Source organism: Pteropus medius, unplaced genomic scaffold (assembly GCF_902729225.1).
Source record: "Pteropus medius unplaced genomic scaffold, Ma_sr-lr_union100, whole genome shotgun sequence".
Classification (NCBI taxonomy): Eukaryota; Metazoa; Chordata; class Mammalia; order Chiroptera; family Pteropodidae; genus Pteropus; species Pteropus medius.
In genome coordinates, this window is record NW_024340701.1 from 15301705 (window position 1) to 15315360 (window position 13656).

General features: G+C 33.7%; 2 pseudogenes; one reads left to right on the top strand and one right to left on the bottom strand.

The window, feature by feature from the left end:
- The first annotated feature begins 20 nt into the window (after positions 1-20).
- LOC120622375 (glycerophosphodiester phosphodiesterase 1-like) lies at positions 21-2212 on the top strand (annotated as a pseudogene).
- A 652-nt stretch (positions 2213-2864) lies between these two features.
- On the bottom strand, positions 2865-2983 carry LOC120581349 (uncharacterized; annotated as a pseudogene).
- Positions 2984-13656: the final 10673 nt, after the last annotated feature.

The window sequence follows — 13656 nt, forward strand, 5'->3', positions numbered from 1 at the left end:
TTCTGTCTGTGCCTTTAGGGATGTGGCTGTGAGAGAACCAGGGAACCCCTCCTAGGCCCCTTCCTCCTGCTGCTGCTGCTGGTCATGCACAGCCCATTCCATGCCTGCCTCTTCTCTGGCAGCCTCTACCTCCTGCCACACCTCTTCTGCTTTGAGCCCTCTTGCAGGACCCTGCAGGTGCTTGAGCCCTGGGACCACATTTCCTCCATTGCTCTGCAATGGTAGCCACAATGTGCCTGAGAACATGTTGGGGGCCCTTGGGCAGGCAGTTAAGGGTGGAGCAACAGATGTGGAGTTGACTGTTTAGTTTACTTCTGATGGGATTCTTGTCTTAATGCACAATAGTGTGACCGATGGGAGTGGTCAGTGTGTGATTTGACATTTGAACAAATTAGAAAGTTTAACGCTGCAGCAAATCACAGACTCAAAAATGATTTCCCTGATGAGAACATCCCTACCCTGAGGGAAGCCAGCACTAAGTGCCTGAACTAAAACCTCACAATTTTCTTTGATGTCAAAGTCCATGTAAAAATGGCTACTGATGTTCTAAAAAAAAAAAAAGTATACAATTTTCTCAGTTACGCAATAATAGTATTGTCTGCTCTTTCCTGCCAGAAGTTCTTTATAAGATGTGACAAACATATCAGCTTTAACTCACAGACCTTGGAGGCTTAGGCATACAGGAGATGGGAAACCAGGCTATGAAATTCTCTGGAAACAATCCATGTTTGTGGTAATGGATATTTTGCTTGATTGGAGTATACATGATGTCTTGTACCTGTGTGGAATTTTAGCTTTTTTCATGCAAAAGTATTTTGCATCCCCAGACTGCTTGACAGCTAATGGCATTCAGGTTGTTGCTTGGACTATGAATACCTTTGATGAAAAGAAGTTACCACGAATCCCAGGTTGGTTGCAGCTGTATCACCAACAGCATATTACAAGACTGTGCATCTCAGTTCTAGACTCCCCGTACCCACACCCCACTCAAGGAACTACATCTACAGAAACTACCTACTGGCCTCATGCAAGGATATCAAAATACCTTTGTGCTGTTCCAAGCCCTGGGGGATCAGGTGGCTCACACAAGCAATAGCCTGTAATTGCATTTTCACTTAAACCAAAGCAAAACCAGTGTTGCCACCATGCTCCATGGTATACCTGAGTTCGCCATTGTTACTTTTGAAAATCTGGGTCTGCAGAAAGGCACAACCGCTTCTGCCCTACCCTAGCTGAGGCATACACCTTAACCCAGTGAGGATAAGCACATATTGAGTTGTGTACTTTGAGTGTGCAAATGCAAATGCATGGGAAATGCATGATTACTCAAAGTGGACAATTTAAAACATGCCACACTTATGTAATTTACTTATTTCCAATATTGTTTTCAAATATTGTTATCAATGTACTGTGGATATCAAACTTGCGATCACACTAATAAAATCATTAGAAGGAAAAAAATGTAAATGCAGAAATAGCCGTTTAATTATATGTTTAGTTTTCCAATCAGAAAGTATAATTAAAACAAAATTTGAAGGAATTCATTTTTATATTGAAGAAGGCAAAATCTAATCACGACAGTAGGAATATTTTGTTCTGACAGTACATATTTTACTGAATTTACTTATGGATTACTTTTAATATATTTTGAAATAGAAATTAAATCTAAGTAGCATTTAATGAAGTAGTACAGTGCATAAAAACTATAAGCAATTACGGACTGTATCACTATATCAGTAACAGGATACTTGGCTAATAAATGTCGGCTTTTGAAATATGAATACCAGTATGGCAGTGACTTATTTTTTGTACCTAGTACGTGCTAGCACATAGTTTAAATGTTATTTGGATTTTTGACCCTTGATTTAGACATCTGTAAAATGGGTAGTCATTATCTAGCAGTTTGAATTCTTTAGCTGATTCTTTCAGTCTTAAAAAGTAATCCAGTGTGAAAGCATTTTGTTAATTGCCAAATGCTTTATAAATCCAATAAATATGACTAAATATTCTATTTCACAAAGTATTGAGTTGCAGGAAATAAATTATCTGGCTATTACCAAAATCATATAAGAAAGTTATCTTTGCCCCAGGTATAGAAAGGCTTTTTATCATAGGACAATAGATGACATAAAGTATCATTGGAACATGGAGACTCAAGAAAGAGAAAAATGAGCGCTTAAGCCTTATCTTTCAGCAATGTTACCATTTAGACCAAGCCTTTTTTGTTTTTCTTCCAATTACATATTGGGTGTGGCGGGTTGGGGGGGGGCGGGGAACCTATCTTACAGTCCTATTTTCAATTAAATGAAAAGAAAGATATTTTGTTTCAAGTTAAACTTGCTTCCAAATGAACAAAAATCCAAGGGAATCAGCTAGTTGATGAATATAAACTGGGTTACATTTTTGGACATTTAAGTAGATGACTTTTTAAGAATTATTTCAGTGGTACTAAAATATCTAGAAAAATTTAATTCAAGTTCTGAAATATCTGACTCTTAGGTTGTTATTCTTTATCCAACCAAATATAGTCAATTAACACACAAGAATGTTTTCTTTAAATTCAAAAAAGTGCTTCCTTTTTTCAGGGTAGTTTTGCACTGATTACCATATTATTTTCAAAGGTAATTTTGCATGTGGTTTAATTTAAAAAGAGTTCACTTTACCAAAAGTTCACTTAAAAGAGTTCACTTTACCAAAAAGACATGCCCCAATCTTTCCTGTATTTTAGCTCTCATCCCTGCCTGTCTCAATGTTCACATTAAAGCTCTCTATGAATGAGTTTTATCTACAAACATCCCTCTCTGTTGGCTTTTTCTATTTTTGTTATTTACACATATTCCAGACACTATCTTTTTTTCTGTTTACACCTACAGCATCCGGTCTTACTAGGTGGTCTCCCATCCAAGTACTAACCAGGCTCGACCCTGCTTAGCTTCCGAGATCAGACGAGGTCGGGCTTGTTTAGGGTGGCATGGTTGTAGACTGAATGCTTTATCTTTAAGAAACCTCTCATTATCCATCTCTCTATAATTATTTCTGTTTTCCACTTTTGCTGTGCTCACTCTCTTGACTCCCATTCATTCTTTCCATTTAATTCAACTAGTGGTGGTTCTCTCATAGACACTGATGACTTTCTTGTCATTAAATCTAGTGGATATTTTAAAGACTTCTCTCCAATATTAGACATTGTTGATCTTTCTGGAGCACCATATTCTTCAGATTTTCTTTGCAACTCTGATCATTTCTTTTCAGACTTCTTTTCAAGCATGCTTTTGTAGCTTCTCCTGATTTCCACATTCTCTTTCACCTTAGGCCCTGTGGATATAAAGTTTTCTTCTTGCCTATAGAATAATTCTTCCCACCCTCTTTCCTCTTCTTGTTTCAAGTCTCAGCAAATATGTCACTTTTCTCAGAATCTTTTCCTGATTACTTCTCCCACCAAGACAACTTTGATGGCCCTAATTCTTTGTGCTCGGTCTGTTGTCACATTCATCATTCTGTCTTGGAATTACTGTTTATCTGTACCGTTCACTAGGCTGAAAGCAGGAACAGTTATAATTTCAGTATATGCCATAGAAACCATAACAGATATGCAACAAGGATTTGTTGGATGGTTGGTTGAATAAAGTGGGCAGAAAATTAAACTTATATGAGATATGAATTTTTCCTGATTCTTAGGGCTATTTATAAATTAAAAATAGAAACATAAGAAAAAATGTTTCTATTTAAGGTTACTGTTTAATCCCATTTATTCAGACTTGTTTTTCATTCCATTAATGTTAAAAAACAAAAAATTAAATAAAAATTGAATTTTTTCACTGATTATCTGACATGCAATTTTAAATGGGAGGGGAATAGACTAAGTTCTTCCTACTTTAAAATTGTACAGTTCTAATATTTTAAAACCAAATTAGTGTAATCATGCTGTCATAAGCAATTCTTAAATTATTCTATTTAATAATTTTATTGATTTTCCATTAGATATTGTAGTAGATCTGTTTTTGTTTTCTTTTTGAAGCCAGTGGTCTTCTTTTAGATCTATTTCTGGTGTAAGTTAAATATGAAGCAGGAACTTAATACACCACACTGATCATATTTTGGATGTAATCCAGGAAAATGGAAATGTATTTCTGATTTTGGCCACCAGAGGGTGAGCATATTATTTTCTTCATTAGGAAGGGAGAGATGAGGGGCAGAGAGAAGGAGGGAGTGGGAGGGGAGTGAGTGAGAAAGAGAGAGAAGAGGAGACTGATAATGTTTCTCAGCACTGGGTTATTAATGACTTCTAAGATCGCTTTGGTGAAATATATTGTATACTGTGGATACATCCATACACAGGCATATACACCTATTTTTATTAGAAAATATATAAAAATTATTTCTAACTTGCGAAGTGAATACTAAGTCTTCTACTCTTATAAGAGTACTGACTTTTACTTTGTTAAAATAAAAACAAACAAACAAATGGAGATAGTCTTGAAAATTCCCTGAGCACCCAAAACCTGTTTAGTTGTAGAAATAAACCTTAATTTAGCTTATTTCGCAAGACTAGCTTGACCTGGATCATTTCTTGCTTATGCCTCTGGAAATCATAAGCAAAACTTGAACTATTTCCCAAGATTGATAGAAAATAACTGCTGAAAATTCTAATATTATAACCAATAACTGTGAAGAATAAACGGTCACTGCTTTTTCACTAGGTAAGCTGCTTTTTAAATAACATACCCCTGAGCTTCACTCCATGTTGTGGTTTAAATGCTCCCAGTTTGCTAACTGCCTTTTTGGTGAGTATGTAATAAATGTTTAGTGATTACTACTTCAGTGATTCTTTGGTTTTACTTTTGTTCTATATGAACCTTTGACAATTTCTTCATGAAGTTACAAGTATAAGGGCATATAGAGATAGCCCTGCTTACTTTACATAGGATTATAAAGTCTATTTTTGCTACTCAGCCTAGCTTAATTCCTCAGAAAAAAAAACAAACCAACAACAACTACATAATGATTTGAGAAGAAATAAGGCAAATGGTGGAACCGATTTAGGGAAAGGAGATGAGATTCATGTGCAGAGACAATTTAGGGACCAGGAAATGTAGGAATGGTTGTTGAAAGTCTAAGGGGTAAAGGATTTTGGTAACTTTTAAGTGTCTGTGCTTATTAACTACAGCTAGTATTGTCTAAAGATGATGAAGAATAATCATTCTCAACTCTTATGAATACTACAAGGTGCCTGTATTTGTGATAGTTGACCAGAGTGAATTTGTACATTAAAAATAGGTACTCTATTTTTTACATATTATATTTCTAAAGATATGAATGTTAAAAACAAGACCTACGTATTATAATGGGTTAAAAATATGGTTCCATTCCTCCAAAATTTAAATATATATGTTAAAATTTTAATTTCTTCTAGACACAATTAATATCGAACATTTTTTTACATTAATTTTATTTATAATTTAACACAAGATCGACCAACTTAAATTTAAGGCCAGCTTAAGATTAATCATGTGAATGAGGCTAATGTCAACATTTGATGTAAATGCAATAGTGCTAGTTACAGAATATTAGCATTGTAAGCTTTCTAGCGATTTCAAAGATGAATATGCAAAATTACAGAAAGTAAATTTCTCTTTTAAACATCTATGCCTTTTCTAAACATTTGTTGCAAAAATTTCTGGATTTAGCCTTTGAAAGAATTGTTCTCTTAGAGCAGTAACAATTTTAGGAGACAAGTAGGCTGGTGAATGGTAAATAGGAACATAAAATTAACAATTATCTATTACATATTGTGTTAGTTATAACAGAGAAGTAGTAGAATGATCTCTGTCCTGGAAAAGAAGGAACTGAGGTTACATGTTAGCCTATTAAATAATAATTTTAAGTCTTAAGTTAGTAAACACTGATCCTGAAGCATAAACTAGTGATGCAGATATGGGAACAGAAAAGGAAGGGAAGGCGTGCCCAATTTTGGGAGGGGTAGGGAGATAAGATTCTCTTGGAAAAGTGAAGGAATAAAGGAGGTGTAGTTTGAAACTAAGTAGTACATTGAGTTGTTTTTAGTCATGCAATACAATGTATTTTAAAATTTAAATATAAAAGGCACATTTTAATAACTATTAAAGGAAATGATTCATAGGCTTTAAATTACTGAAAAGTACTACATTAAAATATCAGACTAAGTCTGGTAGAACAAATTTGGACAACTTGGAAAGATTAGTGTAGGCTGGAAGAATCAGGGGGACAACTTACAACCTGAACTGATCTTGAAGGGATAAGAGGAATTTAAAAAGGTGGAGGAAGGAGATTTCAGGCACTTTCTCATATTTTTCACTTGCTAGAATTTCCTGTATTGTATATCTTCCTATTAATATTATAGGCAATAGGTCAATTGATCATATACTTATTGAGTATATATATATATTAGTATGTATAGAGTACATATATGTATGTATATATATGTATCTATATCACTTCTTTAATTATTGCATATACAGAGGTTAACAAGCTAGACATTGTTCCTGCTCTCATTATACATAGTCAAATAGAAAAGATAGATTGCGAACTAGTATTACATACACACCGTACCTTTAACATACATTTTTAATGCCTCATCCTTCATGAAGCCTTTAACTCTTTCCCCAATCCAGAAGAAACTATTTCACTTCTTGAGCTCTATTTTAAATCTAATACTTTCTTTTCTGCGATGTTTTTATTTCATATTTAAAAATTACCACACAATAAATTTGATCTTATTCTGGGGGGCAAGTTTGCATAGTTCTTTTAAAACATGTATAGATCCACTTAAACATTACCATAATAAGGATACAGCAGTTCCATCACTAAAAAACTCTTTTGTACTATACCTTACAGTCACATCCTCCTCCTCTTACCTACCCACCCCCACCCCACCCACACACACTAGCCCCTGGCAATCACTGATCTGTTTTCCATCACTATGGTTTTCTCTTTTTGAGAATGTCATAGAAATGGGATCTTGCAGTATGTAAACTTTGAGATTGTATTCTTTTACTCAGTTTAATGCCTCTGAGAATCATCTGAGTTTTATCAATAGTTTATTCCTTTTATTGCCCAGTAGTATTTCCTTATACGGATGTATCATGGTGATTTTCAGTTTTTGGCAGTATTAAAAGAGCTGCTGTGAACATTCATGTACAGGTTCTTAGGTGAACATTAGTTTTCATTTCTCTCACGTAGATACCCAAATGTGAGATTGCTGGGTCATATGATAAGTGTATGTTTGATTTTTAAGAAACTGCCAAAATATATTCCATAATGCCTGTACCATTTTGCATTCCCACCAGCAATGTACCAGAGTTATAGTTGTTCTGCATCCTTCTTAGCACTTGGTATTATCCGTACTTCTTATTTTAGCCATTCTAAAAATGTGCAATGGTATCTCATAGTGGATTTAATTTGCATTTCCCTAAAAGCTAATGATTTTGAGCAACTTTTTATATGCTTCTTTACTGTATATACATATATATGTATATGTATATACCACACATATATATATTTCTCAGTGAGGTATCTCTTCGAGTCTTTTCACCATTTTAATTTGGGTTGATTGTTTTCTTACTGTTGAGTTTTGAGGGTTCTTTACAAATTCTGGGTATATCTTTTGTGGGATACGTGATTTGCAAATATTTTCTACTAGTCTGTAGCTTGTCTTTTCATTCTCTGAACTATATCATATGAGAGCAAAAGTTTTTAATTTTGATGAAGTCCAATTTATCAATTTTCCTTTAATGGATCATATATTTGGTGTCAAGTCCAAAAAGTTGTTGCCTAACCTCAAGTTATAAAGATTTTCTCCTGTTTTTTTAAAAAAGTTTTACAGTTAATTTTACTTTGTATATTTATATCTAAGATCTATTTTGAGTTAATTTTTGAGTTAATGAGTTATGAGATTTAGATTAAGGTTCTTTTTTTTTCTTCTTCCAATATAGATTCAATTATTCCAGCATCATTTGCTGAAAAGATTATCCTTTCTACATTACATTTTTCTTGTGCTTTTGATGAAAATCAACTGACCATATAGTCACACATATTTGTGAGGGTCTATTTCTGGATTATCTGTTTTGTCCCATTGATCTATGTGTCTTTCCCTTAACAAATATTACACTGCCTTGATTACTGTAACTTTACATGTAGTAAGTTTTGTAATCAGGTAATGTGATTCCTCCAATTTTATTCTTTTTTAAAATCATTCTAGCTATTCAGTTTCTTTCTTTTTCCAAGTAAATTTTAGAACTAGCTTGTTTATATCTATCAAAATTTTTGCTGGGATTTTGATTCATATTGTGTTAAATGTATTGATCATTTGGTAGCAATTAACATTTTTACAGTGTTGTTGCTTCCATTCCATAAATATGGTATGTCTCTCCATTTATTTAGGTTCTATATTACTTATTTCATCAGAATTTTATAGTATTTAGCAAATAAATCCTGTACACCCTTCATTAGACATATCTAAATATTTTATAAGCTGTTCTTAATGGCATTGTTTCCAGTTGTACATTGTTAGTATATAAAAATATGATCTATTTTTGAGTGTTGGTCTTATACCCTGAGACTCTTGCTAAACTCATTTATTAGTCCTAGGAGGTTTTTGTTTGTAGATTCCTTGGAATTTTCTCCTTAGAAAAACACATCATCTGCAAATAGGGCCAGTTTCATTTCATTTTCCCAATCTCTATGCCTTTTCTTTTTTCTTGCTTTATTACACTGGCTAAGACTTCCATAATTACATTGAATAAGATGATGAAAGTGATATCATTACCTTGTTCCCAGTCTTAGGGTAGAAAGCATTCGGTCCTTCATCATTAATAGGATGTTAGCTGAAGTTGCTTTTGTAGATGCCCTTTATTAAGTTGGGGAAGTTTCCTTCTATCCCTGGTTCGCTGAGAGTTTTTATCAGGAATGGATACTGAATTCTGTCAGATATTTTCCTGCGTCATATAGTTTTTCTTTTTTTAGACTGTTAATGGAGTAAATTATATTAATTGATTTTCAAATATTGAACCAGCCTTTCATTCCCAGGATAAACTCCACTTGTTTGTAATATGTTATTTTTATGTATTGTGGATTCAATTGACTAGGACATTGTTGAGCATTTTTGTGACTAGGTATAGAAAGGATATTGGTCTATAGTTTTCTTGATTTGTAATGTCTTTGTTTTGAGTATCATGACAATGCTGGCCTCATAAAGTGAGTCAGAAATGTTTCCTCTTCTTGTTTTTTGGAAGAGATTGTGTAGAATTGGTATTATTTCTTCTTTAGATAATTGTTTGAACTTGCCATTGAAACTATCTGGGTTTGGAGATTTTTTGGAGATTTTTAAGTATTAATTCAATTTCTTTAACAGTTTTGGGACCATTCAGTTTATTTCATTTTGGGGTGGTTGTTAGTGGTAGTTTGTGGTTTTTGAGGAATTGGTTCATTTTATCTAAGTTGTCAAATTTATGTGCTTACAGTTTTAAAAAAAATTTTATGGGCTTTGTAGTGATATCCTCCTTTTTATTCCTGATATTAGTAAAATTTATCTTTTTTCTTCATCAGTCTTGCTGGAGGTTTATTTATGTTATTGATCTTTTCGGTGAACCGACTTTTAGTTTAATTGATTTTTCTCTATTTCTATATTTTCAATTTCATTGATTTCTGCTTTTATCTTTATTACTTCCTTGTTTCTGCTTGCCTTGGGTTTATTTGATCTTTTTCTAGTTTATTAAGGTAGAAGCTTAGATTATTGATTTGAGACCTTTTTATTCTAATACTAGCTTTAAAAATAAATGCCTTTTGTGGTTTATATTTTGTTTCTCATATTTTATTAATTTGTATACATATCTGGACGCTCCTATTTTAAACTCCTGAAGTACAGAGATTAATCCGAGCCTACCTAAGTATCTTGTACTGTGTGCTTAGTGAGAATTTCATAGATGATCTGAATGAAACAATGGATGGATGAAAGGTAAATGAAGGCTATGAATATAAATTATTTCAAAAATATCTTCAAAATAAAGAAAACTACATTATAAGAGCTACAAGACTCAGTAATGTGAAGGGAAGGAAACAAAACAATTCACTGATGAGGAAAAATCGCTAACACCAGTCTCATCCACTTCTGATAGAATATACAGAATCTCAAGGTGGTATACAGATCACTCATAGTATGTTATGTCCAATTCTACATAGTAGATAAAATGAAGAACCTGTTCCTAGACAAGTCAAGAAAAAATTTTTTCAGATAATGTAAGCAAAATAATAATTTGGAAATAATTACCTTCATGATTCTCCTGATTCCATTTTTTACTGTGGTAGACCTGATATACTTTCCTCTGTTGTTGATTCATCGGTAAGGCTTGAAGATAGCCACCTTCTTCTTACTCTGTCTCTCACTGATCATCTGAAGTCACACTTTAGATCTCTAGAGAATTAGGCTATGTGTTTCCTGACTCACACTCCTTCATAAAATTAAACCATCTGTATTAGTGTCCTCTGGCTGCTGTAACAAATGACCACAAACTTGGTAGCTTAATTTATTTTCCCAGAGCTCTGGAGGCCAGAAGTACAAAATCAGTATCACTGATATTCTTTATAGTAGACTCCAAAAATGAATTCTAAAGTGTCCTCAGGGTTGTGCTCCCTTTAGAGGTTCTAGAGGAGAATGCATTTGTTGCCTCTTCAGCTTTTGGTGGCTGCTGGTGCTCCTTGGTTTGTGGCTGCATCACTCCAACCTTTGCCTCTATGGTCATGTTGTCTTCTCTTCTACAGTCAAGTCTCCCTCTGCCTCTTTTTTACAGGGAAACTTAGGTTTGCATTTAGAGTTCACCTGAATAATCCAGGATCATCTCCCCATCTCAAGATCCTTAATTATATCTGCAAAGTCCTTTTTTGCCACATAAAGTAACATTCACAAGATCCAGGGATTAGGACATGGGTATTTTATGGGAAGTTATTATGCAATCTACCACAGCTTCTTGATTCCTTAAGCAAGAACACTGATGAAACGGGATAACAGAAGACATTCGTTATCTCTTTTAAAATGTCCTTCATAGTCTGTATTTTTAAAAGTCTTATCTTTTTGCCTTTTAAAATATTAATATTTGCAAATCAAATATTCATATAAATGAATTCAGACTGATATCCTTTATAGTAGATCCCAAAAATGAATTCTAAGAAAAAAAGCCCAACTTATCATATATCAATCTTTTAAAAATATAGCTTCATGAATAACCATTTGACACTGAAACATGAGTTCAGAGACTATTATTATTTTGACACAGGAACAAAATTTCAGAATCACAGACTCCAGATATCCATTAATTTTTATTCAAATAAAAGTTTTAAGAAACTGGATAACTTATGGATACAAATAGAATAGATATTAAATGGTTTTATATTGCTTCTATATGTAGGAACTAGTCATTTCAGCAAATTACTAATAGATCAAAATTTAACATAATGAACTAAATCTGCAGTCATGAATAACCTACGATTTAAATCGAACAAATGAGCTAAAATGACATTTGCATTATTGTTCAGCATTAATCTGTATGGGTTCCTAAGGTATCATCAACTGCTTATTTGCTAGCTACAGATAATTGAAAATTCTCACGGGAGGTTATCTACAACTTACCTATTCCTTCAGAATTCTTTTAATTGAAAGAATGCCTTTCAGACCTAGTAGAACTTGGGTGGGAGGCTTAGGCTATCATTCTAGGCCTAAACTGGAGACTATCTCAATATCTTCAATATGTATTTTTCTACCATCACTTACACCACCAGATAGGAAGTTGAGTATACACAAATAGAGTTGTGTTTTGTTTATAACAATAACGTGATACATGCTTTTATAGGTGCTTTCTAAGGCTTTGTCTACATATTGTTAATGAATTACTTTTCAGTATTATTTATTTTGATAATCAGTTTCTTTATGAGCCATGCAATAGCTCTTAAATGACTCATGCCACTAGATCACCCACTTCACCATCCAGTGTTTCCATGATAAATTTCATACATGTCTTTTTCATTATAAATTCCATATGCATACCATTTATGTGTTGCAGTTATCAAAGATTGATATCCTATGGTAAACATGTTTCTTGAAATCATTATAGTTGAAATGCAAAAGTAAAACTGTCTTTCATGAACACTGTATTTGGAAGTGGGGTTTGACCAATCCTTGTACATTTATTTAGCCAGGATTTAATCTATCTCCCATTTATACACATTTGTATATGGAGGCAGAGAAATCATTCAAGCCTTTCACAGAATTGCCAATTGCTTGTTCCTTGACCTAGATCAAAACAAACAAAATTCTGGATAGTTTGGCTTATAGGAGGGTTCCTAAATGGCACCTTAATAAAATGCTTCAGACATAAATCTTTCTTGACTTTGAATGTAACCTAACAGAGTTGAATTCAGGTTTATGGAAGGCTGGATGGCATATAGAAGAAACACATCTAAATCTCCTTCTTGCTGAGTTGATATTCTTAAAAAAATTTTCTTTCCAAGGTAAAAAAAAAAAGGCCTAACTTTTTCACACTGCAGTTCCTGGACTTTAAATGTTAGAGTTTATCAGAACTCGGTGTTGGACATTTTTTTTTTTTTCTGTACTCTATGGTCTCTCTCTAGGTGATCTCATTCATTCTCATGTTTTCAAATGCTATCTCTATATTAATGAATTATAAATTCATATCTCTCAGCCAGGTCTATTTTCTAAGTTCTAGACCTTAATATCTAATACCTTACTTTGTACTTCCTCTTGGATGCATGACAGCCACCTCCAACTTTACATGTCTAAAACAGAGTTCACGTATCATACCATACTACTTTTCACCCCTACACTTATCATTAGTCCCAATCCCAGACTGGTGGGGAGACACCACTCCTTATTATTCACCTAGAGATATAATCTATCAGCAAGTCATGTTGACTCTACTTTCTGAAAATATCTTGAGTCTGTTCACTCCTATCCATCTCCATTGACTTCAACTTAGTATAATCCACCACAGTTTTCCACCTGCCTGTCTGGTTTCACTTCATCTATGTTTTCCCTTTCATTCATTCACATTGCAGCCAGAGTGATCTCTTAAAAATGCCATTATGATCTCAGTATTCCTCTGCTTAAAACACTTTTAGCATGCTACATGGAATGAACCTTAAAGACAAGTGAAATAAGCCAGACATAAAACAACAAATATTGTGTGACTCCACTTATATGACAATAGAATGGTCAGATTCATAGAGACAGAAAGAATGGTGGTTTCCAAGGGCTGAGGGAGGGGGAATGGGGGGTTATTATAGAGTTTCATTTTGGGATGATGAAAAAGTTCTGTAGATAGTAGTAATGGTTGCACAATATGAATGCACTTAATGCCACTAAATGTATATTTAAAATGGTTAATTTTTATGTTATGTGTTTTACCACACATACAAAATCTTTTGGTTGTTCATTGCTATTAAATGAAGATCACAATGCTTGACACCATCTAGAAGGCTTGAAGTGATCAGGCCCTCCACTCTACTTCTCAGTTTTTATGCGTCAAGTACCCTGGTGGCCTTTTAAATCCTTCTTACATCAAACCTTCCCCCTTAATATTCTTCTCCTAGAATGAAATACTCTTTCTCCCT